The sequence below is a fragment of the Hyla sarda genome, chromosome 5, assembly GCF_029499605.1.
Source record: "Hyla sarda isolate aHylSar1 chromosome 5, aHylSar1.hap1, whole genome shotgun sequence".
In the NCBI taxonomy this organism is placed as follows: domain Eukaryota; kingdom Metazoa; phylum Chordata; class Amphibia; order Anura; family Hylidae; genus Hyla; species Hyla sarda.
The window spans coordinates 213,883,769-213,906,061 of NC_079193.1; the positions used below are offsets into that span (position 1 = coordinate 213,883,769).

A 22,293-nucleotide genomic window follows, 5' to 3' on the forward strand; every position below is an offset into this window, starting at 1 on the left:
CCCTCCATCTGGATAATCCCATTAAGCCCCCTGTGCTCCATATACATCACACCAAGACTATATAACACCACCATGCCATGAGTAAATAACACCACCATTCAGTGATTCAGGTAAAAACAACTATAGGAATACCAATATTGCCAACATACTGAGACTTAATACACATACAATATATCAATATCAGATAGCATATGGTGACCTGTGGCCTCTCACCACAATCAGTGCTGGATAAATGAATATAATTCTTATCAGACAAATTCAGAGGCAGAATAATCTTCTCTGTTAGGGTCTATTCACATGTACAGTATCCTGTGCATATTTGATGCACATGATTTGAAAATGCAGATTTGAAGCTGTGTTCAATTAGTTTACATTGAAATCTGTAGCATAAAATCTGCAGCTTCAAATTATGTGGATCAAATATGCGCAGGATACTGTTAGTGTTAATTACCCATCAGGAGTTATTTTCTTTTCCCATCTTCTCACTCCACTCCAAACCGCCATGATGACTACAAAACCTCTGAGTTTGCAAAAAGAAAACAAAATAATACATTTCCACAATGCAATACAGCCAGGCAACCTCTATACCAGAGAGCATCTGTAAAAGTCAGCTAGCTGGCACTACCTTGGTAGTGCACTTAATTCTCAAAGAAGCCAAGTGGGTAATACTGAGTCTTTTAATTCCACAGAAGTTAAAGCACAGCAGAGCCACAAGTTAACTTTGCATTTCAGAGTGTTAAAATGTATCTCTAGAGTTCTTTTTCACATATGACTATGACGCAGCACTGTGCATGATACTCATTAGTCTAAATATGATTTATTTTAAAATCAACACCTAAAATGGCAAACAGTAAGATTTCTTCTGGATGCCTTCAGCTGTATATTGCTGTGCCGTGTAAGAGGTTACCACTGTGTCTCTATAGGACCCATCCCCAGTGATGAGAACCATCGTAATGTAATTCTACGGCACTGGGTCTCATCACTGGAGATGGGTCCTATGGAGACGCAGTGGTAACTTCTTCTTACACGGCACAGCGATATACAGCTGAAACATCTAGGATTAAAGCTTACCGTTTCGCTTTTTAGGAGCTGATTTAAAAAAAATCATATTAAACAAATGAATATCATACACAGTGCTGCGTCATAGTCATATGTTAAAAAGAACTCTAGAGGTACAATTTATTATACAACATAGGACTACAACTCCCAGTGTGGTCTCCCTGTCTGTGCCTCCTCCCCCAGCCTTAAAGGGATGTGGTGAGTAATTACATAGGCCAAACAGAAAGACCACACTGGGAGTTGTAGTTTATATTGTACATTTACAGTCTGGCAAGCAACATAACATAAGGCTCTGCTGTACAGTAGCTCATGTTGGACTAATAGACTCAGCCTGTTGCAGCAGGCTGCTGGGAGTAGTAGTACTAAAAGGGCTGTCAGTGTGCACTCCCCTCCCCATAAGGACAATTTTTTTACATTTAATCACAAGCAGACAGTGACAAGTACTTACATCCATCACTGTCACAGCCTGCAGTCCGGCTCTCCGGTGTGGGGCAGTCCTCACACTTCCTTCCTCCTAAGCAGTGCCCGTCTTAGCTGAAAATATGATAGCACTGGGTAACTTGTAAAGAGCAGAGGGAGAAGAATTGTCATCTCCCTCTTGCTCTGCAGGCTCTCCTCAGCACTCCTCTCCTTGTGTCACCCCACAGACTGCACAGGCTGGTTTAGATCTGCAGTCTATGAGACACGGGGAACACACTGGTGACCTCTGAGATCTGACATAGAGGGTACAATGAAGAGATTACATCATGCTGCCTTTGTCGGACTTGTGATGTCATCAACACGCTCCTGCAGGTCTAAACCAGCCTGTGGCCTTAGAGCATAGGGATGTAAGTGCGGCCATGGGTCCCATAGCTGCTGCCAGTCAGGGTTGCAATCGGCCCTGCCAGTGCCTGAAAAATGACAAAATAAAAGCGCTGGGATTTTACCACGATTTTGCGCAAATCGTGGCAAAATATTGTATTGTGAATATGCATGTACATATGTTAAGGGTCCCTCTTTTGGATGGGGGACCTGGGCTACTGCCCAGGTTGCCCCACCCTAATGCCGGACCTGCTTCCGTGTGAACTAGACCTAAGTCCCCCCGGACTCCTTAGTACTCTTCCAGGCCCATCTTTCCCCTTCTCCTTTAGACCCTTTAGTCCCCCTCAGACTCCATTGCCCCCCCCCCCCCCCCGTCATCCTCCTTCACACTTTTCTGATTTCCCCCAGACCCCTTCCCCTTTCCCCCAGTCAGCGTTTTTCACACTTTTCTGCCCTACCAGCCCCCTTCTCCTCAAACCCTTAGTCATCCTCCTTCACACTTTTCTATCCCCCTCCCAGCCCTTGTCTCCACACCCCTCCCTTCAGCCATCCTCCCTCACACTTTTCTGCACCCCCAGACTCATCCCCCCAAGATCCCCCCAGTCATCCTCCTTCACACTTTTCTTTCCCCCTCCCAGCCCTTTTGCTCCGCAACTCTCCCTTCAGTCATCTTCCGTCACACTTTTCTGCCCCCCAAGACCCCTTAGTCATCCTCCTTCACACTTTTCTGCTTCCCCTTCTCCTCAGCACCCCTCCCATCAGTCATCTTCCATCACATTTTTCTGCACCCCCAGACCCATCGCCCCTCCAAGTCATCCTTCTTAACACTTTTTTGACCGCCCGCGCCAACCCCAGATCCCTTCTCCACCCCAAGACCCCTCAGTCATCCTCCTTCACATTTTTGAGTGGGTGTTTTAGTGAGCAGGCTGTAATTTTTTTTTTACTACACCAACCACTACTTTCAAAGCGGCAGCTGAGGCTTTGAAAGTAGCGGCCAGTGTAGTGAAGAAAACAGGTGTATCGCATCAGGGCAGGCGGACGGCCTGGCCCACTAGACAAATGCTTGGTCTGCTGAATGGCCAGTCCGGCCCTGGTCTTGTGTCACTGTGGGTTTCACTTAGTGGTGTTTTTGGTAGTATGTATGACCTTAACAAAATGCAGACCCCAGGACTTGCGTGTCAGTATGAGCACAGCCCACACACGACTGCTGCTGTTCCATCCACATCAGTATGTCTCCAATCCACATGATAGACCCTACTCAATGGACCCCATTCGTATGATGTACCCTCTCACAGCATGTACTACTCACATGTACTCCTCATGACATAAGTATGTCCCCCTCCAACACTATGGTTCCACATCTTTACCATGTCTACAATCGGAACCATTTATCCATATATCAGCATGTCACCCCCTCATCAACATTCACCTTATTAACACCATGTAGCCCCCTCTTCAGCATGTTTACCTTCCACATCATGTGCCCCTCTCATCTACATCTCCTGTATTACCACACTGTAGCCCCCTCATCTCCATGTCACTTATTTACACCATGAAGCCCCCCTTCACCATCACTATGTCCCCAATCCACACCATGTAGCTCTCTTACTAGCATGTAGCCCCCTAGTCAACATGTCCCTCATTACCACCATGCAGCCCCTTCATTAGCATGTCCCCCATTATCACCATGCAGCCCCCTACAGCATGTCCACTATTACTTTCATGCAGCCCCTTCATTAGCATGTCCCCCATTATCACCATGCAGCCCCCTACAGCATGTCCACTATTACTTTCATGTAGCCCCTCATCAGCATGACCCATATTACCATCATGTAGCCCACTTATCGGCATGTTCCCCTTAATCACCATGTAGCCCTCTCGTCAGCATGTCCCCCATTACTGTGTCCCCTATTCACACCATGTACCCCTCCCATTAGCATGTTTCACATCCATAGCATTTCATATGTACATACAAGTGGTGGTCAGTGGCGATCATTGAGACCTCTATAGCTACAGCACTGAGAGGAACATTTTAACCATTTTTATTTTCTGGCTCAGGAAGACGGATAACTCCTTTAAGGGATATCATGAGGCATACAGTACTGTATGTTTTACCACTTTGTGTACAGGAGCAGGGAGTCCTGACTGTGAAAGGATTCCCTGCTTTTGTACAGACATTCCATAATATTTTAAGCCTTATGAGAACAAACATTCATATGAATATTCATTTACCTGATAATTGACATGTAAAAGGCCCTTTAATGTATGAGAGTATTACATTACATAGTAGGAGGTGGTGGTTTTGATGTAATTAGATCATATAGCAGGGGGACAAAGCAGCACTGTACAAGAATGCCTAGTAAGCTTTATTTATGTACATAGAATACAAAGGAATATCAATAAAGACAAAATTGCAAAGTACAAAGGCTGGGTTCACACCACACATTTTTGCAATACAGTTCCCGTATCAAGTTTTTGATAAAAAATGGATTCCTCAAAACCTGACTAAACTGTATCAAAACGTGTGTACAAATTTAAATCCGTATATGGTTGAAAACCGTGTACTGTTTGAAAAATTTTGTCCGGTTGCATCCGTTTTTAAGAAAAAAAAGTATAAGTTTTTAACTTTTCACTCCATTATGAATAAAGCTTCACTTGTTTGATTGAAATTCCAAGAAAAAAAACTGTGCAAAGTCAAAAACCCTATGGTGAAAACCGGATGGAACCGTACGCACATACAGTTCTGTACGGTTCCCATTGACTACCATGTTAAAAAGAAACATACGTTTCAATACGGTTTTCTCTATCGGCTCCATTGGGGGACACAGACCGTGGGTGTATGCTGCTGTCTCTAGGAGGTGTGACACTATGGCAACAAGAAAGTCGGCTCCTCCCAGCAGGATATACCCACCTCCAGGCCCTGAGCTAATCAGTTTAAGCTTAGTGTCTAAGGAGGTAGACACTGTCTGGAGTTCTCTCCAGACCAGGTCTTATGTTTTATTATTTTCCTAGTTAGGGAATGTGATAGTTCTTTATCCCGTTTTCTTTCCTGTTTTAAGGTGGGGACTCAGGAACTGCGGCTCACTGTTTCCCCATTGTGAGTAAGGGGGCACAGACATTGCGTATATGCGGGTTCACCCCCTCTCGCCAACGGTCAGCGCCTGGGTTTGTACCTCATGGGTCCGGGTCACCCTATCTCCGATGATGCAGGTAACTAAAGCTGACTGAAGACTTCATAGAGAAGACTTCATGAGGTAAGTTCTGACTGAGGTGAGTATTTCCCCCTTTTAGGTGTGGACTCGCAACCTCTGGAGACCCCTAGTTTTTGTCCCACTCTTTATTTTACCAGGGCAACCCCTTCATGGTGGTCTGGGGGCTTATTCAAGAGGGACTTGCAGCCCTCTCTTAGTTTCAGGTTTGGGGACATATGGAGAGAGAGATATAGGGATGTGGTAGAGACAGGGTTCAAATATTTACAGACAGTGCGTTGGTGTGAGAACTGTGTTCAAGCACCATGGCCAGCTCCCTCCCTCAGCAGCCGCGGATGCCGACTTTCTCTTGCGAGTGCCGGCTTCAGTTTTAGCTGCATCTCGCGCCTGTCTCTCCTTCCCATCGGCAGCGTGTAAAAGCTGCCGACGGTGTTTTCACCCGCTCTCTTCCCATTTGCGCTCGCACATGCGACCGCATATGGGTTTAGAGCTGAGAGCGGGCGCCATTAACGTCCGGCCGCATGTCTCAGCCGCGGGCTCCACACGGTCTTAAGCCCCGCTACCTGCGAGCCGTGGCTGTGACTTTTACTATTCTGAATATGCAGCTTCGGCTGCATATCGCTGTTATCGGCAGCGGAGGCTGCCGAAGGTATGTTCGCCCACTCCCCCTGTCATTCACATATGAGTTTGGGGCCGGGAGCAGGTGCCATTATCGGCCGTACGTACTTTGACTGCGGGCCCTGTACGGACTTAGCTCCGCCCACCCGTGGCCGGCGGGCATTCCCCAGAGCGCGTTATCAGTACTGTGTGCGCACAGAGGGATTTTTAGGGCTAATCAGGATCAGACAGATTCCTCCCTCTAAACAGCTTGGGAGGTTACTTTTTACACCTTTAGGAGCTTTATCACTGAAATGTATGGTTCTGCTGAACCTGTTGGTTCTACCTACACACTGCTTCCCCAGACTCCTCTGTGAAGGGCTCCAGTTCTGTGGGGATTGCCTTTGGAGGGATCCTCCATCCTCCGGCCCTCCAGAGGGTCCCGCTCTTCCCTATACTGACGCTCTTGCAGCGTCGTAAGGATGTTTAATCTGACTCCCCGAGTCTCCTGGCAGGCACGGGCGCTCCCCTCACAGGCATCGCCCTGTTACTCCAGCTCCCCTGGAGGACGCTCCCATGGTCGCCGCTCTGGCTCTCCAGACCCGCGTACCAGGTCAGTTTCTCCCTCTTCCGGGACCACCTCACACGTCCCCATTCACCTGGAGAACTTGGGGTTGAAGTTTCCGATTCGGCCTCTGACTCAGAGGACCGGTTTAAAAAAAAAAAAATGGACATGGTGCACTCATTGGTTTCAGCCATAAGAGACACTTTCCATTTAGAGGACCCGGGAACTTTGGACGTGTCTCCAGAAGTTACCTTTCATTGTGCCCAACCTCTTACAGGGCTGCCTCACCTCGTTCCTATTCACCTGGAGAACTTGTGGATGAGGTTTCTGCTTCGGCCTCTGACATAGGCCTGATGTGGTGTACTCATTGGTTTCGGCCATAAAAGACTCCTTCCAGTTAAAGGACCCAAGAACTTCGGACGTAGTTCCAGAAGTCTCCTTTCTTCGTACCCGACTGGTACGCAAGACTTTCAGCTCTCTCGCTGAATTTGACGTCCTGCTGGAATCCGCCTGGAGGCGTCCTGACAAGAAGTTTCAGGAAACGAAGAAGGTTCAAGCGCGGTATTCCCTCGACAAGGACCTCATTGTTCGGTGGACCTCCTCTCCAACTGTGGATCTACCGGTCTCCCGCCTCTCTAAGGCGACTGTCCTGCTGTTGACTGATGCGGCTGCCTTTCAGGATCCAGCGGACAAAAAGGTGGGGACTTTGGCAGAATTTGCCTTTTAACCAGTAGGTCCCTCCTTTCTTCCTGCTTTTGCTTCTGCCTGGGTGTCAGATGCCCTTTCAGTATGGTCTCCCAACTCCACCAGGTAGTATTCAGGATTCCTCCGGAGGATCTATCTGAACTAGCTCTCCGATGTTCCTCTGCCAGAGTTTTTTCTGTGTTCTGCTCCCATGCGCAGCCACTGTGCTGCCTTTGCCACAGGGTACTTGGTAGCCCTCCGTCGCTCCATGTGGCTTATTACCTGAATGCCGACACAGCCTTCAAGAAGAGAGGCGACGGGCGGTAAGAGTTCCTTATACCTCTGGATAAGGCTCGCAGAACCACTTTCCATCGGAGGTCCTCCTCCTTCCGGTCCTGCAGACCTTTGGTTCCAACAAAGGGTCCAGCCTGGCGCCTTCACGGGTAGAGGGTTCCCCTCTTCCGGACCCATCCCACCCATAGGCCTTCCTCGGCTTGACGGGTCGCCCCACCCACCGACCTTTTCTTGAGTGGTTTGTCGCCTCTTACTTTTCCGGGATTCCTGGTCCACACACATTCAGGATCCCTTGGTCAGGAATGTGGTAGTCAATGGAAACATGATCGAATTTGCTTCCCCTCCTTTGGATTGCCTTTTTCTTTCCTGGTCCCTCTGTTTCCTGCTCTCTAGTGAAGGCAGTTCGGGTCGCACTCCAGCTCTTTTTTATCCGGGGAGTAATTGTTCCGGTTCCTTCAGAGGAACGTTTTCAAGGTTTATTCCAACCTCTTTGTGGTCCCCAAGAAAGGCGTTCTGTTCGCCCAATCTTGGTTCTCGAGTATCTCAGCCAGCATCTTCTACTTTCTCATTCCAAATGGAGTCCCTCCATTCAGTGCTGGCGCCCATGGTTCAAGTGGAGTTTTTGCTTCTCGCTGGACATCAAAGGGGCCTGCCTCCACGTCTAATTATTTCCCAGTCATCAGCGGTACCTCCGCTTTGCAGTTCCGGACGGTCATTTCTTTTGTGGCCCTCCATTTCGGTCTGGCCACTTCTCTGCGGACCCTTTCCAAGTCCTGGCGCCTGTGATAGCCCTTTAATACGGACATCAGTTGTTTCCGTGATCCCTGACTTGGACGACCTCCTGATCAGAGCTCCAGCCAGGGCCCAGATCCTGGAGAGTCTTGGTCTCAACCTCCAGTCTTTGTCTCACTTCGGTTGGATGTTCTATCGGGACAAGTCCAACCCTCTCCTGGGGCTCCAGTTCGACGCGGCCTCTGCCCGCTTTTGACTCCGCCAAACAATCGTCCTACTCTCTTATCTAGACTTTGGCACCCTGCTCCAGTTTTTGATTCGCTTTTGCATGGATGTCCTGGGTTGGTTGGTGGAGGCTGTGCCATTTGCCCACTTTCATCACTGACTTTTTTTTCCACCTGCTGATTCTCTTCCGGTGGGATAGGTCTCCATTGGCTCTGACAGTCTTGTCAGTCCCTTCTATGGTGGCTTTGTTTTCCCCCAGATTTTTCAGGGGTGTTCCTTCCTGCCCCTCCTTGCCAGTCTGTCGGGCTGGGGAGGTGTTTTTCAGGGATCGGCCGGTCTGGGACCTTGGTCCCCCGAGAAGCCCCCCTTTTCCCCTTCAACATGTTGGGGTCTAGGGCAATTTTTTCTTTGCTTGATTCTTGGAAATTTCCCTTCTGTGCGGAACTCAGGTTTCTGGCCATCTCAGCTATCTTTTTTCTGTCTGTCCCTGGGATGTGGTCTTCTTGGTTGGTCCTCAGTCGTCCAAGACGAGTGGTCCCCACATCTGGGGGTGTTTGCAGTGATCTGCAACCTCTGGGGCGCTCCTGGCATGGACCTCTGCTTGTCCCGCCACAACCAAAGCGTTCCTCTCTCTTGGTCGGGCTTTGCCCTAGCTTATCTGTTTAGTGGTCGGGCGTTGCCCTACCTTGTCTGTTTTTCCTCCCCTTCCTCTCTTTTCGGGGTTCTGAGGAAACTCATAGTAGGGCGTTCCCACCATTCTCGTGACCCAGCCGTGATTCGGCGTTATGGTCAGACTCCTGAACGACTTAACGCTGCACCTTCCCCATTGTCCAGACCTCCTAGCTCAGGTCTGCTGTGCCACCCTATTTAACGTCTCTGCTTTTGCCGGTGTGGCGGTTGAGACAGCGGTTCTGGGGACCCACTGTTTCTCTTTCCAAGTGGTTTGCACCATGCTGAGGGCTCACAAGCCTTCTTCTGCAAGACTTACCACCATACCTGGCGGTCTTGTTTCAGTTGGTGTGAAACTCAGCTTTTTCTCCGGTCGCGGTTTTCCTTCCCGACCCTTTCCCTTTCCAGTCGGGGCTGGCCCAAGGGTTGGCTTTCAGCTTCCTTAAGGGTCAAGGTTCGGTCTTTCCATTCGACGTCCTCTGACGTTCAATTATCATGTCCCAACCTGGTTCAGGGAGTGGCACAAACTGCCCCTCCTTATCAGTTCCCTTCTTTTCCCTTTAGACTTACATTTGGTCTCAGGTTCCTTTTGACCCTCTCAGGGACATTTTTTCTCCGCCTCCTTTCCCGGAAGGTTGCATTCCTTATTGCTCTTACCTCTGTTAGGAGGGTGTCAGAGCTGGTAGTTTTCTCCTGCCGTTCCTCCTTCCTGGTTGTATACCAGGATAAGTTGTTTTCCGTCCAGGTCCGTCCTACTTACCTGAGATGGTTTTTGACTTTGTCATCTCTATGAGAACATCGTCCTACCGTCCTTTTGTCCGGTCCCTTCTCATCTCTGGAAGCGTTTGTTCCACAACCTGGTTGTGGTGAGGGCTGTTCGGACTTCTCTCCTTTTTTTGTATTTCCGGAAGGTCGTTGTATAGGACAACTTGCTTCTACGACCACCTTTATTTGGTGGATCCGGTCTGCTCTTTTTTGAGAGCTTACCGCTGCAAGGGGAAGATCCCACCCTTCGGGGGTTTGGCTCATTCCACCCGTTTTTCGGGGCATCCTGGGCCCTCCGCTACGTGGCTTCGGCCTTGCAATTCTGTAAGACGTCCGCGCGGTCGTCTTCGCACTCTTTCTCAAGGTGCTACCAGATTCTTACCTTCGCATCAGTTGATGCTACTCTGGGCTGTAAGATGTTGCAGATGGCGGTGGTCCCACTATCCTCCTGTCTGTTTCCTTACCCACTCAAGGGATGGCTTTGGTACGTCCCACGGTCTGTGTCCCCCATTGGAGCCGATAGAGAAAAGGAGATTTTTTAACACTTACCGTAAAATCTCTTTCTCAAAGGATCCATTGGGGGACACAGCTCTCGCCCTTTTGGGTTTCTCTTTGGTTCTCTGCCCGAGGGTGGGTTCTGTTATATCTTTTCTTCTGGTTCTCGGACATTTCGTGTTTTTTTCCTTGACCTGTCAGTCCTCTCCTATTGTACTGGTACTAAAACTGATTAGCTCAGGGCCTGGAGGTGGGTATATCGTGCTGGAAGGAGCCGACTTTCTTGTTGCCATAGTGTCACACCTCCTAGAGACAGCAGGATACACCCACAGTCTGTGTCCCCCAATGGATCCTTCGAGAAAGAGATTTTACGGTAAGTGTTAAAAAATCTCCTTTTTCACCCGGACCAAAAACCGTGGTGTGAGCCCAGCCAAACTAATGTTTATTTTAAAGGTACAGATCAGTGGTCTCAAAAGTGTGAACCTCCAGATTTTGCAAAATAACAACTCCCAACATTTCCTGGGCTTGCTGGAAGTTGAGGTTTTGCAATATCTGGAGGTCCACAGTTTAGAGACCACGATATAGATTAGATATTTCCTATGTAAGAATTGCATATTCAAAACTTTCCATAAATCAGTAGCACAAGTGAAGATAAAAAAAATAACAACTTTGTGATATATATCTTTAAACACACAAATGCTTTTTTCTGTCCCTTACCAGCCGCCATCCGACTTAGTTTACATGCCTCTCTTTACCTGTTCACTGGTCACAGTCTGTAGCCTCACTAAGAAATTAGGTTATAGCTGCCCATAGAGGTTAAAGAGCATAAAGAAGGACAGGAAGAAAATGGAAGGGGGTGCAATATAAGAGACTGAGGCACAAATAGGGAGGCTGCAAAGATTTTAGAGTTTCAACCTGCTGCTAGTGAAATCCCCCCCCCCCCCCCCCCCCCATCCCCCCCAGCACAGCTTTCCCAGCTGCTACCCATAGGAATAGTTGGGTGGCTGAGATAATGTAAGTATGAAAGAAGCAAAACTATGGAAAGTACATCAGTTTTTAGTCAAAGATCAGGTTACTGGTCATACAATAGGATCCAATCATGGGTTAGAATAGGGCACTATAAGGGCCACTTCCCATTAGATAAATATTGTTCACATCTTGTTCACTTATATATAAAAAAAATAATAATAATAATGAAAAAATCACAGGGAAGCCATTTATAAAGCAAATTGTTTATTCATTACTCTTAGCTATTAGCTATGTAAGAACAGCTAAATCAACAGTCTAAGTACATTGTTTGCAACCCTATACAATGCAGGCTGTTCATATAATTTAAGCAATAAAAAACCCTGAGACAATTCTCATACCATATTATATATTCATTAAAACTACCCCTATATGTAAGAACTAGAAATAGCAATATTCTTAGTGTATTTTACATTTATAATAACTATATCTGTAACATACAATTGAGGCTAGGTGCACACCACATTTACATTGTGTATTTGGTGTATATGTCAGGACAATCTTCTGACATAAATGTTCAGAACACTGGGTTGCCGGCTCAGAAATTGTGGCCGAACCCCCCTTTGGATAGAGGATAAGATGTCTAGGGTCGGAGTACCCCTTTAAATAGCCCTATGTATGCTAAAGACTGTTCGTAAAGGGGTACTCCAGTGAAAAACATTTTTTTTTTAAATCAACTGGTGCCAGAAAGTTAAACAGATTTGTAAATTACTTGTATTAAAAAAATCTTAACCTTTCCAGTACTTATCAGCTGAGGTATAATACAGAGGAAGTTATTTTCTTTTTGATTTTTCCTTTCTGTCTGACCACCGTGCTCTCTACTAACACCTCTGTCCATGTCAGGAACTGTCCAAAGCAGAAGCAAATGCCCATAGAAAACCTATCCTGCTTTGGACAATTCCTGACATGGACAGAGGTATCAACAGAGAGTACCGTGGACAGACAGAAAATACATTCAAAAAGAAAAGAACTTCCTCTGAAATATACAGCAGCTAATAAGTACTTGAAGCATTAAGATTTTTTAATAGAAGTAATTTACAAATCTTTCTGGAACCAGTTGGTTTAACAAAAAAAAAAATTCCACCGGAGTACCCCTTTAAGGCTGCTATGCTTTTTAATACATTCTTATGAAAAGAAATGTAAGTAAATCGCACATTATTTTTATCATATATGAGATGTACCCAGCCAACGATTTTTCAATGGTTAAGTCAATCAAAATCCACAACCATTGTATGTTAATCTAGAAACATTTCTCAAAATATACCAAATAAAAGTAATAACTAGTGTTGAGCGCGAATATTCAAAATGTAAATTTTTACCGCAAATATCAGCACTTTTTGTATGCAAATATTTATGTGAATATCGGTGAATTTTAATATGAATTTTCGCATAAAAAAAAAAGAGAACGAACATAGCGAATATGCGAATTATGCGAACCTAGGATGAATATTCGTACATATATTCATGAAATATTGCGAATTCGAATATTGCCCCTGTTGCTCATCACTAGTAATAACCAGTAACAATGTAACTTATTGACGACAATTAAGAGAAAAATGGTGCAGTTGTATAGATTCAAACATATACTAAACAGTTTAACCCCTTAAGGATACAACCCATTTTGGCTTTGAGGATACAGCCAATTTAAACTTTTGCATTTGCCTTGCCTTTTAAGTGGCATAACTGTTATTTTTCTATTGACAGCAATATGAGGACTTGTTTTTTCAGGACCAAACTGTAATTACTTTGTAATGACACCTTTCATTTTACCATAAAATGTAAGGCACAATTAAAAGAATATTAATTATGAGGGGAAGGGGGTGCACTTTATGGTAAAGCTAACACAGTGGCCCTCATTTACTAAGAGTGGAGTGTCGGTTTGTGTTTAATTTTTGCTTTTCCGACTCTTGGTATTTACTAATCTGTCGCACTTTTCCCCATCTTTTAGTTGCAGGGAAAAAATCTGTCACACAGCAATTTCTGTCACAGGATTCATCTGTCGCATGGCAAAATCTGTCGCAGGGTTAATACTGTCGCACATTAAAATCTGGCACATGCATAAATCTGTTGCAATGAAAATTCTATCACAGTGCAACAGATTTTTACTCTAAAAACTGGGAAAAGAAAAAAAAAATTATGAACATGTATAAGATCCAAAAACAACGCAGCACTCCAAAAAACGGTGAAAAAAGTGTTGATTTATTCCTGTCACATCAGTACAAGCAACGTTTCTGCTCCTATGGAGCCATTTTCAAGCTCTTGAAAATGGCTCCATAGGAGCAGAAACGTTGCTTGTACTGATGTGACAGGAATAAATCAACACTTTTTTCACCGTTTTTTGGAGTGCTGCGTTGTTGTTGGATCTTATCTAAACTAAAGACTTGGGTCAAGAAGTTTTTGGATGCTGGCACCCACACATTGAGGCTGAGTAGTGCTGCAATATTTTTAGGTTTTTATGAACATATATATGTATAGAGATATTTAACTATTTTTTTTTTATTCACCATTATTACTGAAGCAATTGGAAAATAAAAAAAGAATGTTGAAAACGTGAAAATGAAGCTAAAACTTTGTTTAAAAATTTAATTGTGCAAAAAAATTAAAAATTACAAGTAAGAATCGCTTGAAAAAAATGAGGCAGGCAAAGGAGCTAACAGCCATAGAATTGACTCCGCTTTCTGAAACTTTATACATGCTTTCAAGTGTAGGGTTTTCTTCCCAGAAAATTCACAGGATTTTCAGAGTGGTTTACTGAAAAGACAAATGATTTTAGATGAAATGTAGGGAACACGCCCCTTTTCCCCAAAACAATGTCCATTTTGTAGGTTGTTTTTTTTCCACTCAGAGTGATTCAGATTCTGTTGTTTTTTTGTTTTTTTTTCCAGTCGCACATTCTGAAGGCACAGAATTTAGGCGCAAAACCCGACAAAAAGGTCGAAATCCTGTTAGTAAATGAGGGCCAGTATCTTTTTTCTGTGGGTCAATACTATTAAAACAATATCCATATTTACATGCGTTCCTATTATTGTACTACTTTAAAGTATTCTTATAAATACTTTTTTTTTTTTAGCATATGGGCTTTATGAGGGAAAAAAAATTGTGCTGAGACCTACAGTTTTTATCGGCACAAATTTTATTTTATATGTGTCTTTTTGATCACCTTTTTATTCAAATTTTTCTGAGGCTTCTTTCACACTACAAAATTACTCAGTTTTAAAGACCCGCTCGAAGTTCTGTCTGAAAATCGGCTGTAAAACGTCAGTTACAAAAAACCTATAAGGCCGTTAGAAAATCCCATTATAGTCTATGGGATTTCTCTAATAGACGTTTTAACACGTTATCACCCGTTATTAATATCGGCCGTTATTTTGTGATGGGCGATAGTAACGGGAGAATTAGTGCATGCACTATTTCTCCTGTTCATTCGCCCGTCACAAAATAACGGCCATTATTGATAACGGGCGATAACGGGTTAAAATGGCTATTAGAAAAATCCCATAGACTATAATGGGATTTTCTAACGGCCTTATGGGTTTTTTGTAACTGACGTTTTACAGACGATTTTCAGACAGAACTTCGAGCGGATCTTTAAAACTGAGTAATTTTGTAGTGTGAAAGGTGCCTAAGATGTGATGTAACCAAGAGTCAAAAATGTATTTTGTCATTTTTATGTCTACATACATTGTTCTCCATACAGAATCAACATCATATTCATTTTTTTTTTAATTAAGAGCAGGGCTTGTTTATATTTTAAAAACATTATTTTACTATCTAGTTCACATTTTAGGGGACTATTATTAGCTATCTTTTGATATTGCTATTACTGTTCAGTGCTATGCAATGACAGCACTGATCAGTAATATTGGCGATCTACTTGTACAGTCTGTCAGATGGCGAGAGAATTTCTGGAGAGTGGCACAGAGGAGGGTAAGAGACCTCTGGCAGTCATCTTCACTCTTCGTAACCCACGCAATCGCACTGTGGGTGGTCCAATGGGTGTCCCCAAAGCTACACAGGTGTTTTAGATGCCTTGATCTATGCACCAAGCGCAGCTCTTGTGCTTGATTAATGTAAATATACGTCATGATGTGGTATGTACCAGGGAACCATGAAGTACATTTACACTCTGTATCTTCTAGGCAGGGCTTTTCAAACTTGGGGCCCCCAGCAACCGCCGTCAGGCACTATTCTTAAGTGGTGCGGCCTGGCCACTTTAAATCAGAGTCTGCCGGGTCGAGTGACGCCCCTGACGTACGTAGCACCGAGGAGCCACAGAGGAGGATTTCACTCGTCAGTGTTGCACTGACTGCGCACAGAAGAGCAGCGCGGACACATGCAGCCCAGACACCTCCTGAACCAGAGCCTGCTGGAGCACGCCGGGACACAGACCAGGTAAAAAAAAAAAAACAGCAGAGGAGGGGGGGGGGGGGGGAGATGTGGAACAGTAGGGTAATCAGTGCGAGGGGGAGGAGGAAATATGCGGAACAGCAGGAAAAAACTGTGTGAGGAGGAGGGGAAGAGGGGCATGTGCTAACAGCAGGGGAATCAGTGTGAGGAGGAAGGGGAAAGAAGTTGAACAACAGGTGAAACAGTGTGAGGAAGAGGGGGAAAGATGTTGAACAGCAGGTGAAACAGTGTGGGGAGGAGGGGGAAAGATGTGGAACAGCACAGCAGGGGAATTAGTGTGAAGAGGAGGAGGGTAAGATGTAGCTCAGGGTCTGATAAAGAGGGGAAGAGCACAGGGGGGTGAAGTGGGGTATAATGTGGCACAGCGATCAGAGGGGGAAGGGATGAGGTGGCACAGAGGCTGAAAAATGGTGGATCAAAATGACACAGAGGGATAAAGGGGGGAATTATGTGGCACAGGGGGGATAGAGGGGGGGATGAAATGGCATAGGGGGGGATGGTGTGGCACAGTCGGTGAAAAAGGGGAGCAATGATGTGGCACAGGGGTTGATAAACGGGGGTAATGATGTGGCACGTGGTGACCAAGAGGGAGAATGAAATTGTACAGGGAAGGATAAAGGGGAAATGAAATGTCACAATGGGTGATGAAGAGGGTGACAAAATGGCACAGAGGGGTAGAAGTCACATTTGTAATGCTGATACTGGTATCATGTCATGCGTCGTCAACGAGCAACGTGATACGTGAAATTGGCGGTACGGCCAGGAGGAGCATGTCATCAAACTATGTATGTCTAAAAAGGGTGTCACCAACATGAAAAATTTGGAAAGCTCTGCACTAGGGGTTAAAGAAGATCGGTCAGCATTACTGTGTATTTTAGTAAACAGGTATTCCTCATGAAATGATTTTCTTAGGACTCTGCATTAGGCTCTTCTGCTATTTCTTTTAGAAATGTATAATTAAATTGACAACTGAATGTAATAATTTAGTAAGCGGTGGCAATGGTACTGCTCAGTTGTCAATGTATTCAGTAATGCCAAAGAGAAATAACAAAGGAATCATACTGTGCATATTATTATTTTATAAAGAATACAAGTATTTACTCAACAGACAAGTCAAGAGTGGTGACGAATCCTCTGGTTAAAGTTAATAATTTAGCTAATACAGCTGATACCTGAGCTGTTTCCAAATGTTTTTTCAGTTTCATCTTCTTCCACGTGAAAAACATGGTGCAAAGCAGAGTGAATTGACACTCTAAAATTCTTTTTTTTCTTTCTTCCAATCATAAAGTAAATGTATGGATTAATACTACTGCTAAATACAGTACAAAAGATGCTGGCAAAGAAGAAATGTACAGATTGAAAACCATTGGGTAACCGTTTCAGATACCATAAGAGCCACATAAATTTGACTGGCACACAAGCTACAAGAAAAACAAACACAGAAATAATTATAGTAATGTAAAGCTTTGGAGGTCTACATTTTATAGATGTATTTTGGATCTTAATAAGTAAAACTGTACTGGATATTAGCATTAGAGGAAGAGAAATAACAATTGATAAGACAAATGTCATATACTGAACTCCTGTGCATTTCGATGATCCAGCTGAGAAAGCCTCCACCGAGCATATAAGGTTATTAAGACAACTTTCAAGGCAGGCAATGAACCACATGATCAAACAAATAACTAAAGATTGTTTTTTTGGACGACAGCAACGATACCAAATAGGATAAAAAACAGAAACACATCTCTCAATACTGATTGCTAGAAGAAAGAACATGCTAGCTTGATATGCACAATCATAGAACAGCTCTAACACAAGAATGACACTCGACATGCCAGGAAAATTAGGATGCAGATCCATCAGCTGATCAATTTGTAGGGACATGAGAACAGCATTAAAAAACAGGTACATAAAGTCAGCAATAATCAGATTAATTATATATACTGTAAATTTGTTTCTTGGAATTTTAAAAGAAAGGAACCAGAAGGCAACTCCATTTCCTAACATTCCAAACAAGCAGATGGCAATGATACAACACGCTGTGATTGTGAAATGGATGTCGGAGGGTTCTCGGAACGTTCTTTCCTGTGTTTCATTAAAGTCAACCTCTTCAATGCTGATGACTGACATGATTTTCATTTCTGATGTGTCTTCTGGTTTTTAATCTGTTTGAAAAAAATAGAACAAAAATTCAGAGAAATATTTTCTTCCATGAATATTACCTGTACTTTCATTTTCTACTTTACCTCTATGCTTTAGATTCTAAAGCATAAAGGTAAAGTAGAGCATGAAAGTACAGGTAATATTTAAAGTTTAGAGGCTGATCTAGACTGTCTAATTGTTGCCCAATTTACACCATGTGGCCGTCATTTATGATCCATATTACCGTGGCATATAAAAGCTATTCTAAGCTCCATGTCACACATTGCAGTGGGGCCCTGATTGATTATTACCTCTAGACAATAGGACATCCTTTAGCATGCACATACCAATGGGTCTTCCCCTGTAGAAATGTTTACTATATTTCTGTTCCTTTTATTTTCTTCAGCTTCCTCATAATCTCTTCATAATCTTGCTCTTGCTCTACCTTCTTCAGGCAAATGGCAAAAACAAACAATAATTCACTGCCCATACCAACAACAACAAAAGTGATGGGTTGCCACTCAGCCCCATAGTATCTCCTATAACTTTTGCCATGATAGACCACGAACACTGAATGTAAATGATGTTACTATTATTATAATAATTAGAGATGAGCGAATTTTTGAGAAATTCGATTAGCTGATTTGCCAAATTTTGCCCAAAAATGTTATTTATTTGCGGTGAATCATTCTTAAAAACGGCTGTTTCTGGCCTACAGAGAGCCTAAATAGGGGTGTAGAACACTTTGCCTTGCTGTAACAAGCATAGGGTGTGCGCTGGGTTAGTGAAATAGTACTGTTATTCAGTATGATGAGCCTCGAGGGGGCATCATTATGAGGACACCATATAGTGTCTGAATGACACAGCGTGGAGGTGGCGGCAGCATGAGGAGACCATATAGTGGCTGAATGACACAGCGTGGAGGTGGCGGCAGCATGAGGAGAACATATAGTGGCTGAATGACACAGCGTAGAGGTGGCGAAAGCATGAGGAGACCATATAGTGGCTTAATGACACAGCCTGGAGTTGGCGGCAGCATGAGGAGAACATATAGTGGCTGAATGACACAGCTTGGAGGTGGCAGAAGCATGAAGTGACCATATAGTGGCTGAATGACACAGCCTGGAGGTGAAAGAAGCATGAGGTGAACATATGGTGGCAGAATGAGACAGCCTGGAGGTGGCAGCAGCAGCATCAGGAGTCCTGAAAGTGAACCGGTAACAGAGTGGTGCGGTGGGTGGCAATACCAGTACCCGGTGATGAAGGTAAGTGAAAAAAGGAGAACTTGGCATCAGATGTGTGGCATCAGGCGGGTGGCAGGATCAGAATAGTAGCTGAGGCAGGTAGGCAGAAGAAAACAGTCTCTTTTGTAAAAGTGTTAGTGTGTACAAGTAAGTATTGAGGATATGCTTTACATAAAACTTAACTTTTAATAATATGCTTAGGATAAAATATATGGACCCAAATTATTCTTTTTTTTATCAAACGAAAGGAAAGGTTTGCAAAAAAAAACACCATGTGACATCTACACCACCAAGTATTGATGTGATGCAAAGACCTCTAAAAGGTGGAAGGGAACAATGTATCGTCCATTGTAACTGGTGGGGGTAAAAACTTCCCCTGTAAGGCCCTACTCTCGCATTATTAATTCCCTTCTTGGCAAGTTTTACTCGCCCTAAAAAGGGCAGCCCCACACAGGAACCTCTCCCTTTTTCCACCTACAAACATTGCCATTTCCCAGGGTTCTTAGGGGGAAATAGGGATTGGTTCCTGTGTGGGGCTGCCCTTTTTAAGACGAGTAACACTTTCCTCGAAAAGGTGGAAGGGAGCATCATATTGTCCATTGTAGCAGGTGGGGGAAAAAACTTCCCCTGTAAGGCCCTACTCTCGCCCTATTAATTCACTTCTTGGCAAGTGTTACCCACTCTAAATAGGGTGACCCCACACAGGAAACTCTCTATTTCCACCTAAAAATCCTGGGAAATGGCAGTGTTTGTAGGGGGAAATAGGGAGAGGTTCCTGTTCCTTTTTAGGGCGAGTAACACTTGCCAAGAAGGGAATTAATAATGCGAGAGTAGGGCCTTACAACAAAGGTCAGTCTCTCCCCATTTTTTGTGGACAGATGAGTTCTCCTTGAGGTTACTTTGGCCCCCGCCGCACTAAACACCTTCACAAGTAGTGATGGCACACTACTGGCAGGGCAGGACAGCTTTTCCAGGGCAAACTCTGCTAGTTGCGGCCACAAATTAAGTTTGGCTGCCCAAAAGTCCAGCTGATCTTCAAGGTGTGTCACCACCTGCTGGTTCAGGTCCTGCTCCAGGTCTACCTGCTGCTGATGAGTTGCTTCACTATGCGGGTGAAGAAAGCTACTCATCAGCGACTGTAGACTCAGGCTCCTGCTGATGGTACTGCTCCTGTCACCCCACCCCTCCCCAGCAGCCATGGCAGTGAAAGGTGAGCACAGAGGGCCCCCCCGAGTCAGACCTGCGAGAGGATGGACGATGGCGCAGATAGGCATCGGCCAACTGACTATTTAAGGATGTCTCTGTAGTAGGTCAGTTTGTCCTCCCTCTCAGTGGGTGTAAAAAAGACCCCCATTTTGTGCCAGTAGTGAGGGTCCAATAAGATGAAGATGCCAGAAGTCATCCCGCTGCCGAATGGTGACAATTCAGCAGTCACTACGCAAGCAAGTGAACATGCCTCCATCTCCACTGCATACTGCCACCGTGTGTCTGGATCCTCTGTCTCGCCTTCCTCATAACCCTCTGGCTCCTCTAGCTGCTCCTGCTGCTTCTCTCCTGTCAGATGGTGAATCGCTGCTGTAAAAAAGCTTTTCTGTGCAACACACTGCTCTCTATCCCTCTCTGCAATGGAATGCTGATGTGACTGGAAGGTTAATCGCTGCTGTAAAAATGCTTTTCTGTGCAACACACACTGCTCTCTGTCCCTCTCTCTCTCTCTCTCTCTCTCTGCAATAGAACACTGATGTGACTGGGAGGTGAATCGCTGCTGTAAAAATGCTTTTCTGTGCAACACACACTGCTGTCTGTCCCTCTCTCTCTCTCTCTCTCTCTGCAATAAAAGGCTGAAGTGACTGGCTGCAAGATGGCTGCCGATTTATATAGGGCAGTGGCATCACAGGGGTGGCTGGCTGCTGATAGGCTGCATGTGATTCAGGGTCATCCCGCCGAACCTTGTTCCCACCTTCCCAGGATTCCTTTCCCCATGTCCTGCCATGTGGATCTGCCATTTTTGATGCCCTGGACCACACTAAATGGAGTTTAAGGAAGAGATTTGTGCGATCAAATCACGACAATATTCACATTCGATGCAAGTCAAATTTTTCCTGAAATTTGTAACAAATTCGGATTCATCAGATTCGATTAGCTCATCCCTAATAATAATAATAATAATGTTTGTGTATTTAGAAAATATGTTCACTTTTTTCTTTTTGTTTTTATGATAATTTTTTTTACAAAAACAAACATATGATAATTATAACACCAGGTCTCTCTCATAATCAAAAATTTAAGATTAAACCAACATGCTTGGTAAGGAACGCTTTGTCTGATCCTGCTCAAATACAGAAAATGCTGAAAATGTCCAATGGTAAAGAGCACAAGAAAAACATTTTGTTTCTACATTGGTGTAATGTGCAAGGGATTTCTCTTGAGTAATCATGGGAGCCAAGTGTGCATGTTTATGGTCAGGCATAGAAAGTTAGTTTTCTACTGAAAAATATTGCAGATTTCTACTTTATATGTATGAGTGACCTCACAGAAACACTCTTCTATGAAAAAATACATAGATCCTCAACGATTAACAATTCAAAGGTGTACAAAATAGCCTTGATCTTTTTTGGGCTGAAAGGGTGCATGCGAAAGGTATATTGGGCTTTGACAGGAGATATGTGACACCCCTTTCTGCTTTTCCAGTCTGTACTTGTAGAACAATAAATAAAATCTGATCAGTTTCACAGCTGCCCTACCCATCTTTCAGTTGATGTTAGTCACATCAGCTAGCAGGTTATGCAACAAAGAAACACATTGTGATAGCCCACAATAATATAAATAAAAGAATGTAGACGAGACAGCACACATTTTTACATTGTAGAATATAAAATACATCAGTCTGAGTCTGGGTCCATACTTGCACTTTTGCAGCATATTGATTTTGTTAAAAAACTAAATTGCTGTAAAAAAAATAGGCTGTTTTTGTTATCAATGACAGGTGAAAATGTGTCAAATAAAATATGCCAGCCAGACGAAGTGTGAACCTGACCTGAAGCTGGGTTCACACAGAGTATTCTGGTCAGTATTTAAAAATATTGCCCAAAATATTGTGTGTGAGCCCACCCTTAACAAAGTTATAAAAAATAAATAGCTGTAAATTATAGTTTTTTTTTGTTAAACAACCCTTTAATACAAGACTCAAATTTATGTTCCATTATGTTAAATGGAACACTCTATCATGTGCAGACATTTTTGTGTCATTTTGTATTCTTAAACATCTTATGTCCAATGTTATGTCCAGTGACCCAGAGTTATGCCATACCCCATGTGATTTACCCACAGCAACCAATTACAGCTCAGCTTTTCATTTTACCCAAGCTCGGTAAGA

At 44.1% G+C, this 22,293-nt stretch overlaps 1 protein-coding gene across 2 annotated transcripts in view; it reads left to right on the top strand.

Moving 5' to 3' along the window:
- Window positions 1-22,293, top strand: part of LOC130273773 (proto-oncogene Mas-like) — a 50,423-nt gene that overhangs the window by 7,338 nt on the left and 20,792 nt on the right. The window contains exons 1-2 of one of the 2 annotated variants that reach the window (XR_008844114.1): window positions 15,267-15,513; window positions 16,817-17,542. The gene's annotated coding sequence lies outside the window, so the exon portion shown is untranslated. Of the gene's footprint in view, window positions 1-15,260; window positions 15,514-16,816; window positions 17,543-22,293 lie in introns of those variants that run through there. The other variant, XM_056521083.1, reaches the window with a different exon arrangement.